The sequence below is a fragment of the Perognathus longimembris genome, chromosome 1, assembly GCF_023159225.1.
Source record: "Perognathus longimembris pacificus isolate PPM17 chromosome 1, ASM2315922v1, whole genome shotgun sequence".
In the NCBI taxonomy this organism is placed as follows: Eukaryota; Metazoa; Chordata; class Mammalia; order Rodentia; family Heteromyidae; genus Perognathus; species Perognathus longimembris.
The window spans coordinates 95,390,716-95,408,825 of NC_063161.1; positions in this window are offsets into that span (position 1 = coordinate 95,390,716).

Consider the following 18,110-nt stretch of genomic DNA (forward strand, 5'->3'; position numbering starts at 1 on the left):
GCTAAGACGATTGCATATGCCTCTTGGAAACCTTCGATACTTCTTGCTGTCACTGTCTCTTGATCTTCAGGTCATTGCTGTCCCAACAACCAACGCACAGAAAACATTCTGTGGACCTAAGCTTGTATACACACACTTGGGGAAGAAAGAGTTCAATTCTAAATTTCCAATAGATCTTTTAGTTCCTAAAACAGATACATATAGACCGCAAATTTTAAGGGTAGGAAATGTAAATGCCCCCAAATTAATCGTATTCATTTTTGTGATTTAAAATATGGTATATACTGTTTCTGGTCACAGTAGTACATGCTTATAGTCCTAACTACTTGGGAGGTTGAGGAAAAAGGAATCTTTAAGCTCAGCAGCTTAAGGCCATTTTAGGCAATATCATCTCTCAGAGAAGGGGGTGCTGGGAATGCAGCTCAATGGCAGAGTCTTTTCCCAGAATGCACCTCAGCACTACAGGAAAAGAAAGAGAGAGAAGGTATAGTACTTTATGCAGTTATTTAAAACAATAGGGTAAATATGTATAAACATGGGAAATATATATGTTTTATATATACATACATATATATGTATATATATATATATATATCACATCAAGCTTTTCTGTCTTGTTTTGGTTTTTTTGCCAGTGCTAGGGCTTGAACTCAGGGCCTGAGAACTGTCCCTGGCTTCTTTTTGCTCAAGGCTAGCACTCTACCACTTGAGCCACAGCATCACTTCCTGCTTTTTCTATGCATGTGGTGCTGAGGAATCGAACCCAAGGCTTCATGCATACAAGGCGAGCACTCTACAACTAAGTCATATTCCCAGCTCCACACTAAGCTTTTAAAGTGGTATTTGTACTATGATTGAAATGATGGAAAAGCCTTAAGCACATAGAATTGAAAAGGTACATCAACAGGAATTATTCTTTTGAGGCAGTGGAGATAGCTAGTTTGTTTTTCTTTTTTATGATGTTCACTAGTGTTATCAAGTGATTCATGGAATGAATAATCATAATATAGCTTGAAACAAAGTTGATACTAAACAGAAAATGACTACAAGCCTCCTGATGACATTACTGCTCCTAGCAAGTAGCTAAGTGTTAGCTTTTTTGAGCAAATGCATAGTTCCTGTCCACTGCCAGTCAGATGGTAGGTACCTGGGATGAGGATCCAGAAACTAGGAGCTAGCTCAGAAAGCTTTTTTCTTTTTTGAGGACTTTTTAAATATTTTTTATTATCAAACTGAATTACAAAGAGGTTGCAGTTTCATACATTAGGCATTGAATACATTTCTTGCACTGTTTGTTACCTCGGTCCTCATTCCCCCCTCCCCCCTCTCCCTTTCCCTCCCCCCCACATTAGTTGTTTAGTTGTTCAGTTCATTTTCACCAAACAGTTTGTAAGTATTGCTTTTGTAGTTTGTCTTTTTTTACCCTGTGTCTCTCGATCTTGCTATTCCCTTCCAGTTTCCTGGTTCTAATACCAGTATGCCCGGTTTCCAATATACTCAGATAAGATACAGCGATTGTGTAGGTACAACCACAGGAAGGTGATACAGGAATATTATCAATAATAGAGGCTACAATTACATATGGCACATTGAAAGTAGTTACAACTGTGATATAACAATCGTTTCCATAATATGGAGTTCATTTCACTTAGCATTATCTTATGTGTTCATAAGGGTATAGCTATTGGGCTCCTGTGATCCTCTGCTGTGACTTGCTTAAACCTGTGCTAATTATTCCCTATAAGGGAGACCATAGAGTCCATGTTTCTTTGGGTCTGGCTCACTTCACTTAGTATAACTTTTTCCAAGTCCTTCCATTTTCTTACAAATGGTGCAATGTCATTCTTTCTGATAGAGGCATAAAATTCCATTGTGTATATGTACCACATTTTCCTGATCCACTCATCTACTGTAGCTCAGAAATCTTGATTTCCCCTTTATTCTCACTGGCTCTCCCCTCTCTGACTTGATGAATAGCTTTAAACTGAGGGTTCTCCTGCAATTTCCACTCCCATCCTGTATCCTTGGGGGAAAACTGAGGCTTAGAAGACAAAAGAAATTTTCTATTCACCCTCAGAACACAGCCTAAGCACCATCAGTGGCCACCTCCCCCACCCCACCCCCCCCAACCCCGCCACACACACACAAACACACCACAGTTAGCCTTTTTCAGAAGGTCTATACAGCTAATCCTTCTGTTTCTCTCCTTTCAATCTCCTAGGACACAGCTCTGTTTAGCACATGCCCTTCTCCTTGCCTATGACATCCACTCATACCAGATACAGTCCCTGCTTTATTTTTCCACCCACTTTGCACCTGTTAAAGGTTCTGCTAGGTTACCCACCCCTACCCCACTCTCATCCAGGAAATCTCTCTCTCTCTCTCTCTCTCTCTCTCTCTGTGTGTGTGTGTGTGTGTGTGTGTGTGTGTGTGTGGTGTGACATTAAATCTTTCCCCAGGGTACTGACATTGTTCCTTTACTCTTCATCCTCCACCCACCCATTCCTGTCAGGACTGTGTGCTCTCCAGACCATATTCTTTTCCTTTCTTCCCTTCCTGTTTCTCTTCGTTCTTGACATAGTACTTTGTCAACAGGAGGAGCTCAGTAGACTTATTATAGGAGTGTCGAATTTCAAACAACAGTTCTAGTGCCTACATTATAGTAATAAAAATTTAAGGCTACATAAAAGGTCTATGCTATTAGTGAGTGGGACTGGAACTTAAAAGCTTTTATGGCATTTACTTAGGCTCCCAACATTTCATAATGAAAATTAACAAACACTCAAAAAAGCCAGATACTTCATTTCTCAAGATTGCAATCCTTTCCAGTTCTGATGGAATCAAGTCCCCAAAATTGGGCAAGACCAGTGTAAGGTCTAAACCTGGAATGAGGGTGAGGCTACACTGTACTACCATCAGATTCTCTATGTGGGTCATCTTACGGATGTAATTACATCTGCAGCCAGTCAATCCCTCCTGTGAAAGACAATTGGACTATTTAAACCATTTGTCGCCCATGGCCCGTGGCCTGTGCCTATAAACCTAGCTACTCAGGAGACTGAGCTCTGAGGGTCACAATTCAGTGCCAGTCCAAGGACACTAATCTGAGAGACTCTTATCTCCACTTAACTAGCAAAAAAGCCAGAACTGGAGGCATAGTTCAAGTGGTAGTACCAGGTGTGAGTGGAAAAGACAAGTCAGAGAGTGAGGCCCTGAATTTAAGCTCCTAAAACAATAATTTGAAAAATAGGATTTGTCTTCCACAACCTCTTATCAGCTAGGGCTACAAATTGGAAGAGGATGTATTTTAATCATTCCACAGCTAAGAAGACAACTTCAGGGAGGTTGGCTTGTTTATTCTCTTAGAATGGACGGGCTTTGACACCTCCCAGACTGTCTCATTCTGGTAGACTGAGGAATGGCACATTCCACTCTTCCAGAACTCACTCACTGCATGGTGGGCTGCAGAAGTTGATAACTTTCACATTGTCCATAGTTTCTAATAGCTACTAGAACACAGATATGGCTTGAAATGAAAGAAAACTAAGAAATAGTGGGTCTTGAGAAGAATGATCCAGGGAGAGTAATTCATATTTTCATCAGACATGGAAAGTGAAGTGCAAATGGGTTAAATGAGAAGCCATTTTCCCTCTTCTATCTAGGAGAGAGGTTGTCATTGCTTGGTGAAATAAATTCCTGCCTATTTTATTTATTCTCTTAGTGTAGCTAAATCTATCAGTTTCCATGGTGCCCTGTGTTCACCATGGAAACTGACAAGCTCGTTATGCTTTAAGTAGGAAAAAAAAAAACACCAAAATTTTGAGATGGGATAAATGTATTCCTTTTAAAACTGTGTTCTTCTGAGTGGGAAGCTTTGATGGGTAGCAAATCATAATGATTTCGATTTTGCAGTTCTGAAGTAAGAACACAGTCTTGCCTATCCATCTAAAAAGGACCTTTGTGCCCACCTCCAAATTACTTTATCTGTAGAGCAGTAAATATATCTATGTCTCACTTCTGCAATTACTGGGGGTAGAGAAATTGTCTAACCCTCATTTTGTTGTTTTATGAGAATATAGTGCGTGTGTGTGTGTGTGTGTGTGTGTGTGTGTGTGTGTGTGTGTTTCCCAACTGTTTGCTCATTCAAGTATTTACTCGGCATCTATTTTATAACAGAAATGATGCTAAGCCCTATGGTTATGACTATATATAACACAGGTATTGTTTGGCAAGTGTAGAATTTACACCAATTTTCTATCATATCCGAGAATAAGAACTTATGGATTTTAGGCTGGGCATGGTAGCACACACCTGTGGTCACAGTTGCAGAGGGCACCACAGACATAGGAGGGCAGAGGTGTGAGGATTCAGGTTTGAGAGAAACTAGGTAAAATGAGTACTAGACCAGTATGCAAAACAAATGAAAAGCACAAGGATTGGGGGGCATGACTCAAATGGTAGAGCACTTGCCTAGCCAGCACAATGCCCTGGAGTCAATCCTCAATGGCTGCATATGAACAAAACTAATGATAATAAGAATTATTATTAATAACAACAGCAATAATAATGCTCATAGTATTATCATGGTATTTTCTTAGAATGATTGGTAAGTACTATGTGTCAGATAAATGGTATGAATTCATAACTGAAGACTAAGGTGAAGTGATACATTGAGAACAGTGGAGAAGTATATTATTTCTTTAACATCCTCTGTTTTGAAGAAGTCATCTTTTTATTTTAAAAAAAAAAGTAGCTACTTCATTACTTTGGTAAAATTGACATATACTCCTTTAAGAAGATTTGCACATTAAAAGAATACACAGGACCTTACTCCCCGGATACTCACCATTAGCACACTTGGGAGGTTCTTAGAAAAATTCAAGTATAGACAAGACCACTCAGGTCTAGAAACTGGTAGAAGGGAAAGTAAGCAGAGGAAAAGCTGCCACTAACTCACAGAAATGCAATAAAATTTGTAGACTCATACATTTCACTTGAATTTTAATGAAAAAAAGTCAAGATGAGAAGAATGGGTTTGTCATTCGAATTATTTTTTAATCTAGGAGTTATTTATCTTTGCATTGTTTTTCTAAATTTCAAAAGATTGTTGCAAGAGAGTTGCAATTTAACATGCCCATCTGTATGTCCAGTACTTCTTGATCACCCACCCCTTCCATCATTCTCCCCCTTCTTGTCTGTTCTTTCCTCCTCAGATTACTCAGGACCCTTTTATTTGCTAGGCAGATACCGTGCCACTAAGCCATGTCTCCTGTTTGTTTTAGGTACTACTGATTTTCAGGTGTTGCTTTTCTTATTTTGTTTTATTTTATTGATATTTTTGTTTTGTTTTGACCAGCTCATTCCTGGACTGTGCATACTTTCCTATTTTATCCTTCCCACCATGGCTGGGATGACAGGTGTGCATCACCACACCTAGAGATTATTGAGAAGGGGCTCTTATAAACTTTTTCCCTGGGGTGATCTTGAATCATTATCCTCCCAATCTTGGCCTCTTGAGTAGCTAGGCTTCCAGGTAGGAGCCACCATCCCCAACATTGATTTGAATGAAGATTTATCACAGGGATTTTTGTGGTGGGGAGTTTAAGTTTAAGAGAGAATTTAAGTCCCAGGTAAGCAAGGTCTCCAGACCCACTCATACTGCTGATCCCAAGACTCAACTCCCACCTCAGCAGAGTTGAGCTTATGCTATTTCTCCACTGTACCAGTAAGCTCAAAGCAAGTATCACTCACCCAGCTTTCTCTGTGTACCCTTCCATCCTAACATGCATTATGAAGATATCTAATTTTTTTACCTCCAAAGAACATGCAGTAAATACATAAGTACCTTTACGTCCTTATTCCAGCTCAACCACTAGCCAATATCTTGAGAAAATTCTTTCTACTTTTGGGTCCTTATTTTGTCATCTGCAAGTTACAAATTATCATTGGCCCCTACTTCTTTACTCTCAAGAACACATTTTCTTATTTCTCTTGCTTCCTTTTTACATTTTAAGAGTATTCTATTTGTCAAGGAAGCTAATATAAAATAGAAATGCAATAAATGAATTGGTTAAATAAATGATTCCACTATTTTTCATTAGTTTTAGGCCACAATGACTACTAGAGTTTTAGGTTAACATAAACTTTCTAGTCGGTTACCATATTGAGTTCAAATAAATACAACCAGAAGCTGAGCTAACATTTCACTTGGTCCCTGCCTTCCATGTTTAGTTCAATACAATTTTTCTTTTAGCATATTTTTCAGATAGGGTCTCATGTTGTTTGCCTGGGGCCAGCTACAGAGTGAGATCATCCTGTCTGTACCTTCTGCTTAGCTGGAATTACAGGGATATGTCACCACACCCCGCTTTATTTCTTTACATAAGTTCTCATTAATTAGAAAGGCTCTGGATGGCCTTTCAAGTAGCTGGATTATAGGCAAGCACTGATACACCTGGCCTGATATGGTTATTTCTACAGAGAAAGATTTTAATTTATCCATGCCAGCGTTATCACTAATCTTTATAATTATTAGCTACGTTTCATGCCACACTGAAATTTCTTATAAAATCCAGTGAATTTCCATTTTATCAGCTATAACAAAATACCTAGTTCAAATGAACCACAACAACAAGGAAAAACATCTGTGCTTTGGTCACGTGTGATCATCAAAACTTAGCCTGTTAATGATGGGGGAAAGTGCTAGAAAGGAGAGCTGGTCATGAATGATTCATATACTTAAGATATTACTAGATTTGTTGGGTGAAGGATTATCTCTACAAAAACAGCATTCCATCAAACGCATGGAAAAAAATACAAGGATAGAAACTAACTCTTAAGATGCAATAAAAGCTTAATTATACAAATCTTCCTTCCCCAGTTAAACATGACCAATTTGTTGTGGTCAAGCTTTCTTCATAGGCAGGTTACACTTGCATGCACCACTCATTTATTTAGTTAACAAACATCTGTTAAGCACCTCCTCTATTTTGGGCATTCCATTAGGCCCTAGGAAGCAAAAGATTAAATCAAAATTAAGCAAAATCCATGACTCTCACCCTTAAGAAGCTCCTAAGATAACAGTGAAAATCTACAGGTAGAAGGAGAACTATGGGAAATTGTACATAGAATTGTCCTCCTCTCCAACCCTGGCACACCCCACTCATCCACTCAACACAAGGCTTTGTGAGGACTAGGTCTGTCTCTTTTTACTCCTCAGTTACAGTGCTTAATGCAGTCCCTGGCATGCTATAGATTCTCTACAGACATTAGAGGCTTTAAGTACGTGGATGACGTTGATGCATAAGATAAATATTTAAGTAACATTGATTCCTATCTCAGAAGAATAGATGCATGGAGATATAGATCTAAGGTGGTGAGTTTCAACTAAGAGTGGTTCTATTCTCTGGAGGATGTTTGGTAATGTCGGGAGATGTTTTTGGTTGTTAAACTGAGGGTTGTGACTAGCATTGGACAGGGAGAGCCCAGGGAGACTGCTAACCATCCTAGGATGCACAGTTGTACAGTCCTGGTATTGATGGTGCTTAGGTTGAGAAAGCTTTGTCTAAGCAATGACCCTCAGCTTCAGGATCTTAAAAGTTCAACGATCTTTGAGCTATTAGGAACATCGTACAGTCTTATAAAATAATGGACTTGAAAAAAATCTTAAAATTATAAAGTATCTTATACATAACTCCAATCCTCAGAACTGATAAAATCATTTTTATATTATTCTTGGGGGATTGTCTTCTGTTGCTTTTCCAGGGCAAAGAATGACCTTCATCTCTGTTCATTTTTTTTTTTTTTTTTTTTTTTTTTTGGCCAGTCCTGGGCCTTGGACTCAGGGCCTGAGCACTGTCCCTGGCTTCTTCCCGCTCAAGGCTAGCACTCTGCCACTTGAGCCACAGCGCCGCTTCTGGCCGTTTTCTGTATATGTGGTGCTGGGGAATCGAACCTAGGGCCTCGTGTATCCGAGGCAGGCACTCTTGCCACTAGGCTATATCCCCAGCCCATCTCTGTTCATTTTTAATGTTATTTTTAGATTTATTTGTATATTATGTTCAGCTAAAAGTTCCATTTCAAAAATTGCAAAATTTGTCCTAGTATGGATTTCTAGAGCAGAATAAAATAAACCAGTACTTTTTTCCATGTGTCTATCTTTTAGGATTTAAAGCCATGATATTGCTGTATGTTCTTATTTTTATTTTCCTCAGATTCATCAGCACACAACTCTCAAAGGCACAGAGTATATTTTAAACAATACTGGGTGTAATTGCTTGTGAACTAGGAGATGAGTAAGGATGATTCAGGATGTTGTGGTTTGTGTGGGAATTGCCACTTGCAAAGGCTCATACATTGAAGATTTGGTTGGTATTCAGGTGGTTTGCACTATGGAGAGGTGAATCCATTTGAGAGGTGCTAATTCTATCAGGTGATATATCCAGTGAGTTTGTACATGAATGGACTAGTAGGATGTGGAGTCTATTTAGAGGAATTAGGTCTGTTGTTGGTGGAAATGCAAATGATGTAGCCATGATGGAAATCAGTATGGACGTTTCTCAAAAAAAACTAAAAATAGATCTACCTTATGATCCTGCAATACCATTTTTTAAAAAAAAAATTTTATTGTCAAACTGATGTACAGAGAGGTTACAGTTTCATACGTTAGGCATTGGATACATTTCTTGTACTGTTTGTTACCTCCTCCCTCATTCCCCCCTCCCCCCTCCTCCTTTCCCTTTCCCCCCCGTGAGTTGTTCAGTTCATTTACACCAAACAGTTTTGCAAGTATTGCTTTTGTAGTCGTTTGTCTTTTTTTTACCCTGTGTCTCTCGATTTTGGTATTCCCTTTCAGTTTCCTAGTTCTAATACCAGTATACACAGTTTCCATGTACTCAGATAAGATACAGAGATAGTGCAGGTACAACCACAGGACCTACAATACCATTCTTGAACATATGTTCCAGGAGAAGCAATCAACTTACAAGGTATACTTACACACCCAACTTTATCACACAATTATTCATAATAGCTAAGTTATAGAATCCATCAATCGAAGGATAAAGCAAATGTAGCATATGTGCAATGCAGAGTATTACTCAGGATTAAAGAAGAATAAAATTATGTCATTTATAGAAAAATGAAAAACAAAATGGAGATCATTATGTTCAATGAGATAAGCAAAGCTCAAAAAGCCAAATACTGCAGTTTTCCTCTTGTGCACAATTAAAATCTAAAATGATAATACTAATAGTAGTAATAAGTTATGTTTAGAAGCGGTAAATTAGAGCGGAAAGGGGAAAGGGAAAGAGTAGGGGGTTAAGATGCTCTAGGTAGCCAGGCACAGGTGGCTCATGCTTGTAATCCTAGTATTCAGGAGGCTGAGAGCTGAGGATCTCAGTTCAAAGCCAGCTTGGGCAGGAAAGTCCATGAGACTCTTATTTCCAGTTAACCACTGTGGCTCATAGTGGTAGAGAACTAGCTACGGGCAAAAAAGCTCAGAAACAGTGCCTAGGCCCTGAGTTCAAAAAGATGCTCAAGGTATGATAGATAGATAGATAGATAGATAGATAGATAGATAGATAGATAGATAGATAGATGCTAGATAGATAGAGAGAGAGATTTACATATAGATGTATGAAGGTAGCATAATAAAACCTCATCAAACACTATTTCAAAAATAGTGAAGACAATATATTAGGGGGTGAATTTGTTCAAAGTACACTGTAAGAGTTGGGTGCAGGTGGCTCACACCTGTAATCAGCTATTCAGGAGGCTGAGATCTGAGGATTGCAGCCTGGCCAGTAAAGTCCTGAGACTTTTATCTCTAGCTAACCACAAAATGTGGAAAGTGGAGCTGTGGTTCAGGTGATAGAGAGCTAGCCTTGAGAATGAAATCTCAGGGACAGTGCCCAGGCCCAGAGTTCAGGACCCAGGACTGGCATACACACACACACACACACACACACACACACACACACACACACACAAAGTATCCACACACACACACACACACACACACACACACACAAAGTATCCATAGAATTATCACAATGCAACACTCTTTTACTAATTAATGTGTGCTAACAAAAAGTAATAAAATGAAAACTCTAACACATATAAACAGGTTAAGAGCACAATAACTCACCTACAGAGATTTCATTCCAGCTTGGCTTTGACTGTTAGACAACACATCTTTTTCTTTTTTTTTTTTTTTGGCCAGTCCTGGGGCTTGGACTCAGGGCCTGAGCACTGTCCCTGGCTTCTTCTTGCTCAAGGCTAGCACTCTGCCACTTGAGCCACAGCGCCACTTCTGGCCATTTTCTGTATATGTGGTGCTGGGGAATTGAACCTAGGGCCTCATGTATATGAGGCAAGCACTCTTGCCACTAGGCCATATCCCCAGCCCCGAGCCAACACATCTTAATATGGCAATTCAATGAACTCAGACTTCCCCAAATTATTTTCCTTTTATAGAATATTTCTGCAATCTTCTCTCAAAGATTTTATGAAAAAATGATTACTTGATGAAGCCAAGAAATACTATGCATTCTGCCAGAATTTTTATTTTTATTATTTTGTCTTTATTGTTATTATTTTTATTGGCCAATCTCACTGAACATGATGGTGTTTCCCCTCCAATGTAAAATTTATTATTTCTATGAAATAATTAGAGCAATCATTCATTTCACTCTTGTGTGCCCTCTCAATAACAGCTTTGATAATGCTCACCCAAATGCTAAATAGAAGTTGATGAAGTCAAACTACAATTCTCTCATTCTTCTACCACCAGGACACAGCAGGTGCCTAAAATGAGGATAGAAAAGCAAAGTAATTAAAAGCCTAGGAGTCAGCATCAGAGAAAGCTGGATTTGCAGCCTAATACAACCTTGTCTTATAGCTTAGTCTTCAATCTCACTTCTTTAAAATGAGAGTACAAATACCAGCGGTTTCATTATTAGAATTGGATGGAATACATGCAATGCTTAGGATGGTAGCTAGTCTATGAAGATGTTCAAATAGCAATATTTTTATTATCTCCCTAGGTGATTGCTTTTGTTGTTTGCAATTGAAGTCACACACACACACACACACACACACACACACACACACACACACACACACACAGAGGAAGTCCAGGAGCATTCTTGATACAGAGGAAAATATAAAAATACATTCATTTTGTCAATGTGGATATTAACATAGCAAAAGGAGAAGAGCAAGTTGTATTTAGAAGGCATTGCCTCCCCTAAACTGTTAAGATGTGGTTTACAGAAATCTATTACTTGGCCCATAAGTGACCAGCAAGGAACTCAAGAAGTATCACAGATCAGAGCCTACTATTATTTGCACTAATCATGACTTCTCATAAGATACCATAGCTCCACCAAGGAAGAGTGATTCCTTAGCATAGCCTCAGTCATAGCAATACCAGGATTATTACAGAGCAAATCTCTCAGTTTAGAAGCTTTTCTCCTTCTTAATGTGGTTGACTAAAATTAATGTAACATTATAGAAATTTATATCCAATTTCTTTTCCAATAAGTCATGACACCAGAATTGTGTATGTTTTCAGTATTATGACAACAGTCAAATTCATTCCTAACTCAGAGGAGTTTTTATGCAGGATCTTCAGAATAAAGTTTTGGTTTCCCAATCAGCTCAGGAACTCCATGACAGACACAGTACCTTGCATGTTACACAGAAAAGAATTGAGACTAAGAAGCATTAACTGTCAAGTCCAAGGTAGCACCACTAGTTCTATAAGATTCATGGATAAGTGGTAAGTAGTTCAAATATACTCTATGATAAAGCTGTTAAAAACATGTCTAGGGGGCTGGGAATATGGCCTAGTGGCAAGAGTGCTTGCCTCCTATACATGAAGCCCTGGGTTCAATTCCTCAGCAGCATATATATAGAAAATGGCCAGAAATGGCACTGTGGCTCAAGTGGCAGAGTGCTAGCCTTGAGCAAACAACAACAACAAAAAACAACAAACAAACAAAAAGACATGTCTATCAGCATGGTGCCAGTGACTTATACCTGTAATTCTGGCTACTCAGGAGGCTGGGATATGAGGATTGAGGTTCAAAGCTAGCCCTGACAGGAAAGTCCATGAGACTCTTATCTCAAATTAACCACCAGAAAACCAGAAGTGGTGCTGTGGCTCAAGTGCCAGAGCACTAGCCTTGAGCTTAAGAGCTCAGGGAGAATGTCCAGGCCCAGAGTTCAAGCCCCATGATTGACAAAAAACAAACCCAACATTTTGGCAAAGTAGCAGGATATAAAAATAAATCCTCAAAAATCAATGGCTTCAAGGTAACAAACAGTACAAGAAATGTATCCAATGCCTAACGTATGAAACTGTAACCTCTCTGTACATCAGTTTGATAATAAAAATTTGAAAAAAATAAAGAAATAAAAATAATAAATCAGTATGAGGGACAAGGTAACAAACTGTACAAGAAATGTATCCAATGCCTAACGTATGAAACTGTAACCTCTCTGTACATCAGTTTGATAATAAAAATTTGAAAAAAAATAAAATTAATAATAATAATAATAATAATAAATCAAGGGAAAAAAATCAATGGCTTTTCTATATGCCAATAATGTGAAGAGTGAGGCTGAAATCAGGAAAGCAAGTCCTTTTACAATAGCCTCAAAAAAATACTTAGGAATAATCTTAACCAAAGAAGTGAAAACTTTAAAAACCTGAAAAAGGAAGTTAAAGTAGAACTAAGGAAATGAAAAACCTCCCATCTCCTAGATTGAGAGGATTAAAATAGTGAAAATGGCAATATTGCCAAAGGCTATCTACAAATTCAATGCAATACCTATCAATATCCTAACACTATTCTTTGATGAAATAGAAGAAGCACTCCAAAAATTCATATGGAACAATAAAAGACCCGAGTACCAAAAACAATTCTTAGCAGGAAGAACAGTGCTGAAGGAATTACAGTACCAAACTTCAAACTCTATAGCAAAGCTGTAGTAAAAAAACAGCTTGGTATTGGCATAAAATAGGCCTGAGGACCAATGGAGTAGAACTGAAGACTCAGAAATGAAGCTACAGACCTACGGCCACTTAATCTTTGATAAAGGAGCTAAAAAAATAGGATGGAAGAAAGAGAGCCTCTTCAACACATGGTGCTGGCAAAATTGATTAAACACCTGTAACAAATTAATGCTAGATCCTTATATTTCACCCTGCACCAGAATCAATTCCAAATGGATCAGACCTCTAGGTAAAAGCAGATACCCTGAAAACATTGCAAGAAAGAATAAGAGAAACACTTGGGCTTGGCACAGGTCAAAACTTTCTTAATGAAGGCTCCAAAATACAACAAATCAAAGAAAGGTTGGACAAATGGGATTGCATTAAACAGCAGAGCTTCTTCACAGCCAAGGACATAGCTTGCAAGATAAATAGAAAGCCCACAGATTGGTAGAAGATCCTCACTGACCATACAACAGACAAGGGACTCATATCTAAAATATAAGTAGAACTCAAAAAATTAAATTACCCCAAAACAAATCTTCAAAATGGACAAGAGGCACATGAAGAAATGCTCAACATCACTGGCCATAAAAGAAATGCAATTTAGACAACACTGAGGCTCCACTTCACCCCAGTAAGAATGGCCATTACCAAGAAAACTAATAAGAGAGAAGCTGCCATCTGGATTAGGTACAGACGCCATGTAGGTCCCTCTCCCATGGGAGCTATGGCCCCACTAATAACCCTCCTTATGAACCTTCTTCTGTCTGTGATTATCTCCACATGGTTCCCTGGGATGGCTGGGACATATCCTTTCATTGGTGCAGAACCCAGGATAGGTTCCCCGTGGATTTGCTTCCGTATTTCTGGGGGATCCAAGCTGCCTCTGGGACCTATTCTGCTGTCCTAAGCCCACCCAGAGGACCACTGAGGTAACTTCTCCTGACTGAGTGCTCTACTTCCATCCACCACCACGACAGATTTGAACCTCCAACCAGGGAGAGTGATCATTTAACAGGGGGCTCAGATCCGATTTTCCATAGGGTCACAGGGCCTAGGCTTCAGAGCCACACAGAGAAAAAAAGACAGAAAAAAATCTTGGCGCCAAGTTCCAAGCCCCACTCCCCACTCCCAGTCACTGGGCTAGGTCAAGGGAATCAACAATTGTAGTGATGACTCCACAGCTGTTTATTCCCTCACAGTTAACTCCATTTGGAGTGAAATGAACAGAGCCCCACTGGGACACTGGTGGGTATCTCTAGTTCAGCTTCACTGTCACTCATCAAGTGGGGGACAGTCTAAAATGCTTCAGGATCCCAAATTTGGAACTCCGTGTGGCCCCTTTATGGGACATGGGGCCTCTGATACTTTACAGGACTTGCATAACTTCTATGAGTGCTCCGGCAGATGGAACACTCTCTCTCTCTCTCTCTCTCTCTCTCTCTCTCTCTCTCTCTCTCTCTCTCTCTCTCTCTCTCTCTCTCTCTCTCTCTCTGCCTCTCTCTAAACTCTGCCTGCCTGCCTGTGATATAGGATGGGCTGGTGCTAGCTTCCAAAGGTACCAATGTTTGTTTAACATTTGCTTTGAAAGACACAAAGGAAGGTTTTCTGTTCTTTATTAATGTTTGTTAAGCTTGGAGATTCTGGTTGTTGTTGGCTAAATCCTAAATTTCTCTAGCATTAACCACATGGTGGACAATAGAATTGATTTTAGAAAGCGCCATCTTGGTTCTATCAAGGTTCCAAAAACTCTTGGAGGTGGAGCCCCCTCCCACCCCCCCAGGTAATGGGCATGCCGAATTCCTAGAGGCAGGGCTGGAGATGTGGAGACTCAAGCTCCCAGTAACCCTGGTCTCACCCTGAACTCTGTAACTGCAGCCTTGCAATTCAAATGCTCTAAGGTGAAGGTATCTTGCTGTGAGTCTGCTAAGGCTCTGACCATCTCTGCCGCCATTATGCCATGCCACGTGTCTGTGTTCTGTTTGTGTCCTGCCTCCCATCTCCTGGACCTTCTCTGGTCATAGCATCCCACTTCGGCTCCCCATTGGAGCTGAACTGGTTTCTCAAAATGTGGCTTCTCCATTTCCTAGCCATATAATCTGTGAAAATTTTTGTTTGCTGGAAAAGTTTTTGTTTTCTAACTGACCACATGGTTCTAAAGTATGGGCAAAATAATGTCATTTGCCACTGGAATTCCAGAAAACTTACATGGCCAATTAAAAAAAAAAAATTCTAAGCACACCCCAAAGCTTGTGCACAACTGTCTGTCTGTCTGTCTGTCAGGAAAACATGTAAAAACTGGCATCATTGTTTCAAAATTACTTGCTTTTGACTACTATTTTAACTTGCTTTAAGTCTTGTGTTAAACTGATCCTTGTAGCTTGTGAGTGGAGTCACAGTGAACAGCCTGGAGGCAATCCTGACTCCAATCACCAGACTCCAAGCCAAAAGGAAAAAAAACCAAACATGTTTTAAACCCAAACTGATCATGTTTGTGTGCAAGCAAATGTGTCTAAGAAAAACTCCAAAAGATTCAAATATGTAGCACATGGTATAAGTGCAATGATGTAAAACCAGTGTTATTCTTTATGTCCATCTGTGCTAAAAGTCAAGTGTACATCTCATCCTGACAATTCTTTGGTATAGACTAAGATTTTGCTTCTCCATTTTTCTCTCCTGTGCTCTCATAAACTCTTTAACATCAAGGGACCAGAGTCATTTTGGAACAAGTGTGCAAATGTGGCTGCTAACCTCAATTTTCCTGACCCAGGATTAATATTTTGCTTTATAGGATGCAGGTCGATATGTGTGCTAGCTGCATGGACTGTGGCAGTCCCTGGCTACAGGAAGCTGCCTCCACAGACAGTCTGCTCTCAAACTGCCTGGTTTCACTACTGGTGATAGCTTATTCATTCTCTCTGCATGGAAAACTGCTCAGGGAATCTAGGAATCACTGGTGGTGTTCCTGTGAACATTTTGACAGGCCCAGAGTGTTCCTGTCCTGGCTCTGCTGCCCCAAGATTAGAGTTGGGTTTATAGCAGGCCTATCATGACAGAGTTGCAACTGAGACTTCAACTGTGCAGTACACATGTCTATGGCTCTTACTCCAAGGTTAAAAGCATCAGAGTTGTGTTTGGTGGCCACAGGTTTGCATTGAGGTAGCATTGGTGTCTTCCCCCTCCAGGTCTCAGAAACTGTCGTGGCTGCTGCAAAGAGCAGGCTTGATTGGCTTTTGGTTTGTGTGGATTTTGTGACTAGGAAGATGGCTAAAGGCCCAAGCCTTCTAAAATATTTTTAAAGTTGTCACCCTGCTTAAACCAGTAGGGCATCAGCCTGCAAAAGCCAGAGTACTCAGTGTAAGCAACCAGGGAATACTGGGAGATTTCAAATGTTTTTAACTAGTCTGTGTGGAAATTTGCAGGCAACCCAGCAGGGGGGTGTGACAATCTATCCAGGGGACTCTGAGGGATGCCACTACAGCCTTGCCCAGATCCAACCCATCTCTCCTGCCTGCTGCCATCACACATGGCTAACGAAGCCTGCTGATTCGGGATGGAAGACACAGCCACTTCGGATCCACTGAAGCTGAGACTTTTACATTGTCATGACCCTTTGCCCTCTTGATTATTCTTCATTTGTGTTCTCTTCCACCTGCCGGTAAGGGTAAATGATATGACTTGATGGCACATGGATCTCATTCAGTCTACCATTCTCTATAGTGTGATGACCTTGTGAGCACCTACCTGGTGGCCATTGCATGTTGTTGTTGTTTTTTATATGCTATTTTGTAGTTAAATTTGTCACCCTGCTTAAACCAGTAGGGCACCAGCCTACAAAAGCCAGAGTATTCAGAGTAAGCAATCGGGGAGATGCATTTTGGTAACTAGCAAAAGGTGCCAAGTTTGGATTCTTGGCACAATGCTAGTGGTTAAGTAGCCCAATGAACTCTAAAGTACTAATCAGTTGTTGTTTGACAACTCCTAACGTATCTACTGAGTTTTGTCATTGCAGAAATTGTAATTCTTGCATTAAGAAAAAATTGTCATTTGAGTTCAAAGGTCTTCAAGCAGTAACTGGGACTGAAGAAAAAAAATGGCTCTTTTAAAACCATTAGCCAGGAGGCAGTGTGCCCCCTGGGCTTCAGTTTTTCAGATGCAAATAAAGGCTGAGGTGAAGGTGTTAAAGTGGAGGTTAGTAAAAGGCTTTAGAAATCAAGAATGCATTTCTAGGTAAGAAATTTGGAAGTAAAAAACAAGCAGCCTGAAGCAATGGGTGGCACCTAGGCTCCAGATTTCTTCAAATACCTCCAAGCTTCAGTTTTTCAAATGCAAATAAAAAAAGCCAAAGTGTAAGTGTTACAGCAAAACTCTGGCAGGTATTTGTTGGTCATTTCTCAACAAGTTACAGGTAAGCTCTACTCCTATTGTTCTCCTGTTGCTTTAACTGAAAATAAAAAAGGCTTTTATGGCTAAGACTCCTTTGATTTCAGCTCAAAGCCAGCCCAGCAGAAGAAAATCCCTCTAAAACTCCATCTCCCAACTAATCAGCAAAGAGCCAGACTGGAATCTTGGCTCAAGAGACTCATATCATAGTAGCCAGCCAAATGCTGGAAGTGGAACTATGGTTCAAGTGATAGAGCACTAGCCTCCAGCAGAAGTGCTCAGGGACAATGCCCAGGCCCTGAGTTCCAACCCCATGAATGCCAAGTGGGACAAGGTATCCAAGCAACGAGGTCAATCCTGACAATGTGGAACCATGGAGAGGACTAAGAGGAGATGAAGTCTGATCTTAAATGGAGTCATTTTAAACTTGCCCTTCCAATATTAATCAGAGCCAGGAGATCAAGAGGAATAGTTGTTTACCCACCTAATGTCCATACCTGTCCATTTTCCATCTGGACAGAAACTTGCATTCTTGCCTTTGTTACTTGCTATTTGATAGATAGATAGATCTATACATAGATAGATAGATAGATAGATAGATAGATAGATAGATAGATAGATAGATAGATAGATAGATCTATATCTATATCTATATCTATATCTATATAATACTGGCCTCTGACTGGTTACTCCCCACCAGTCCACTATCCCTAAACACTCCCTT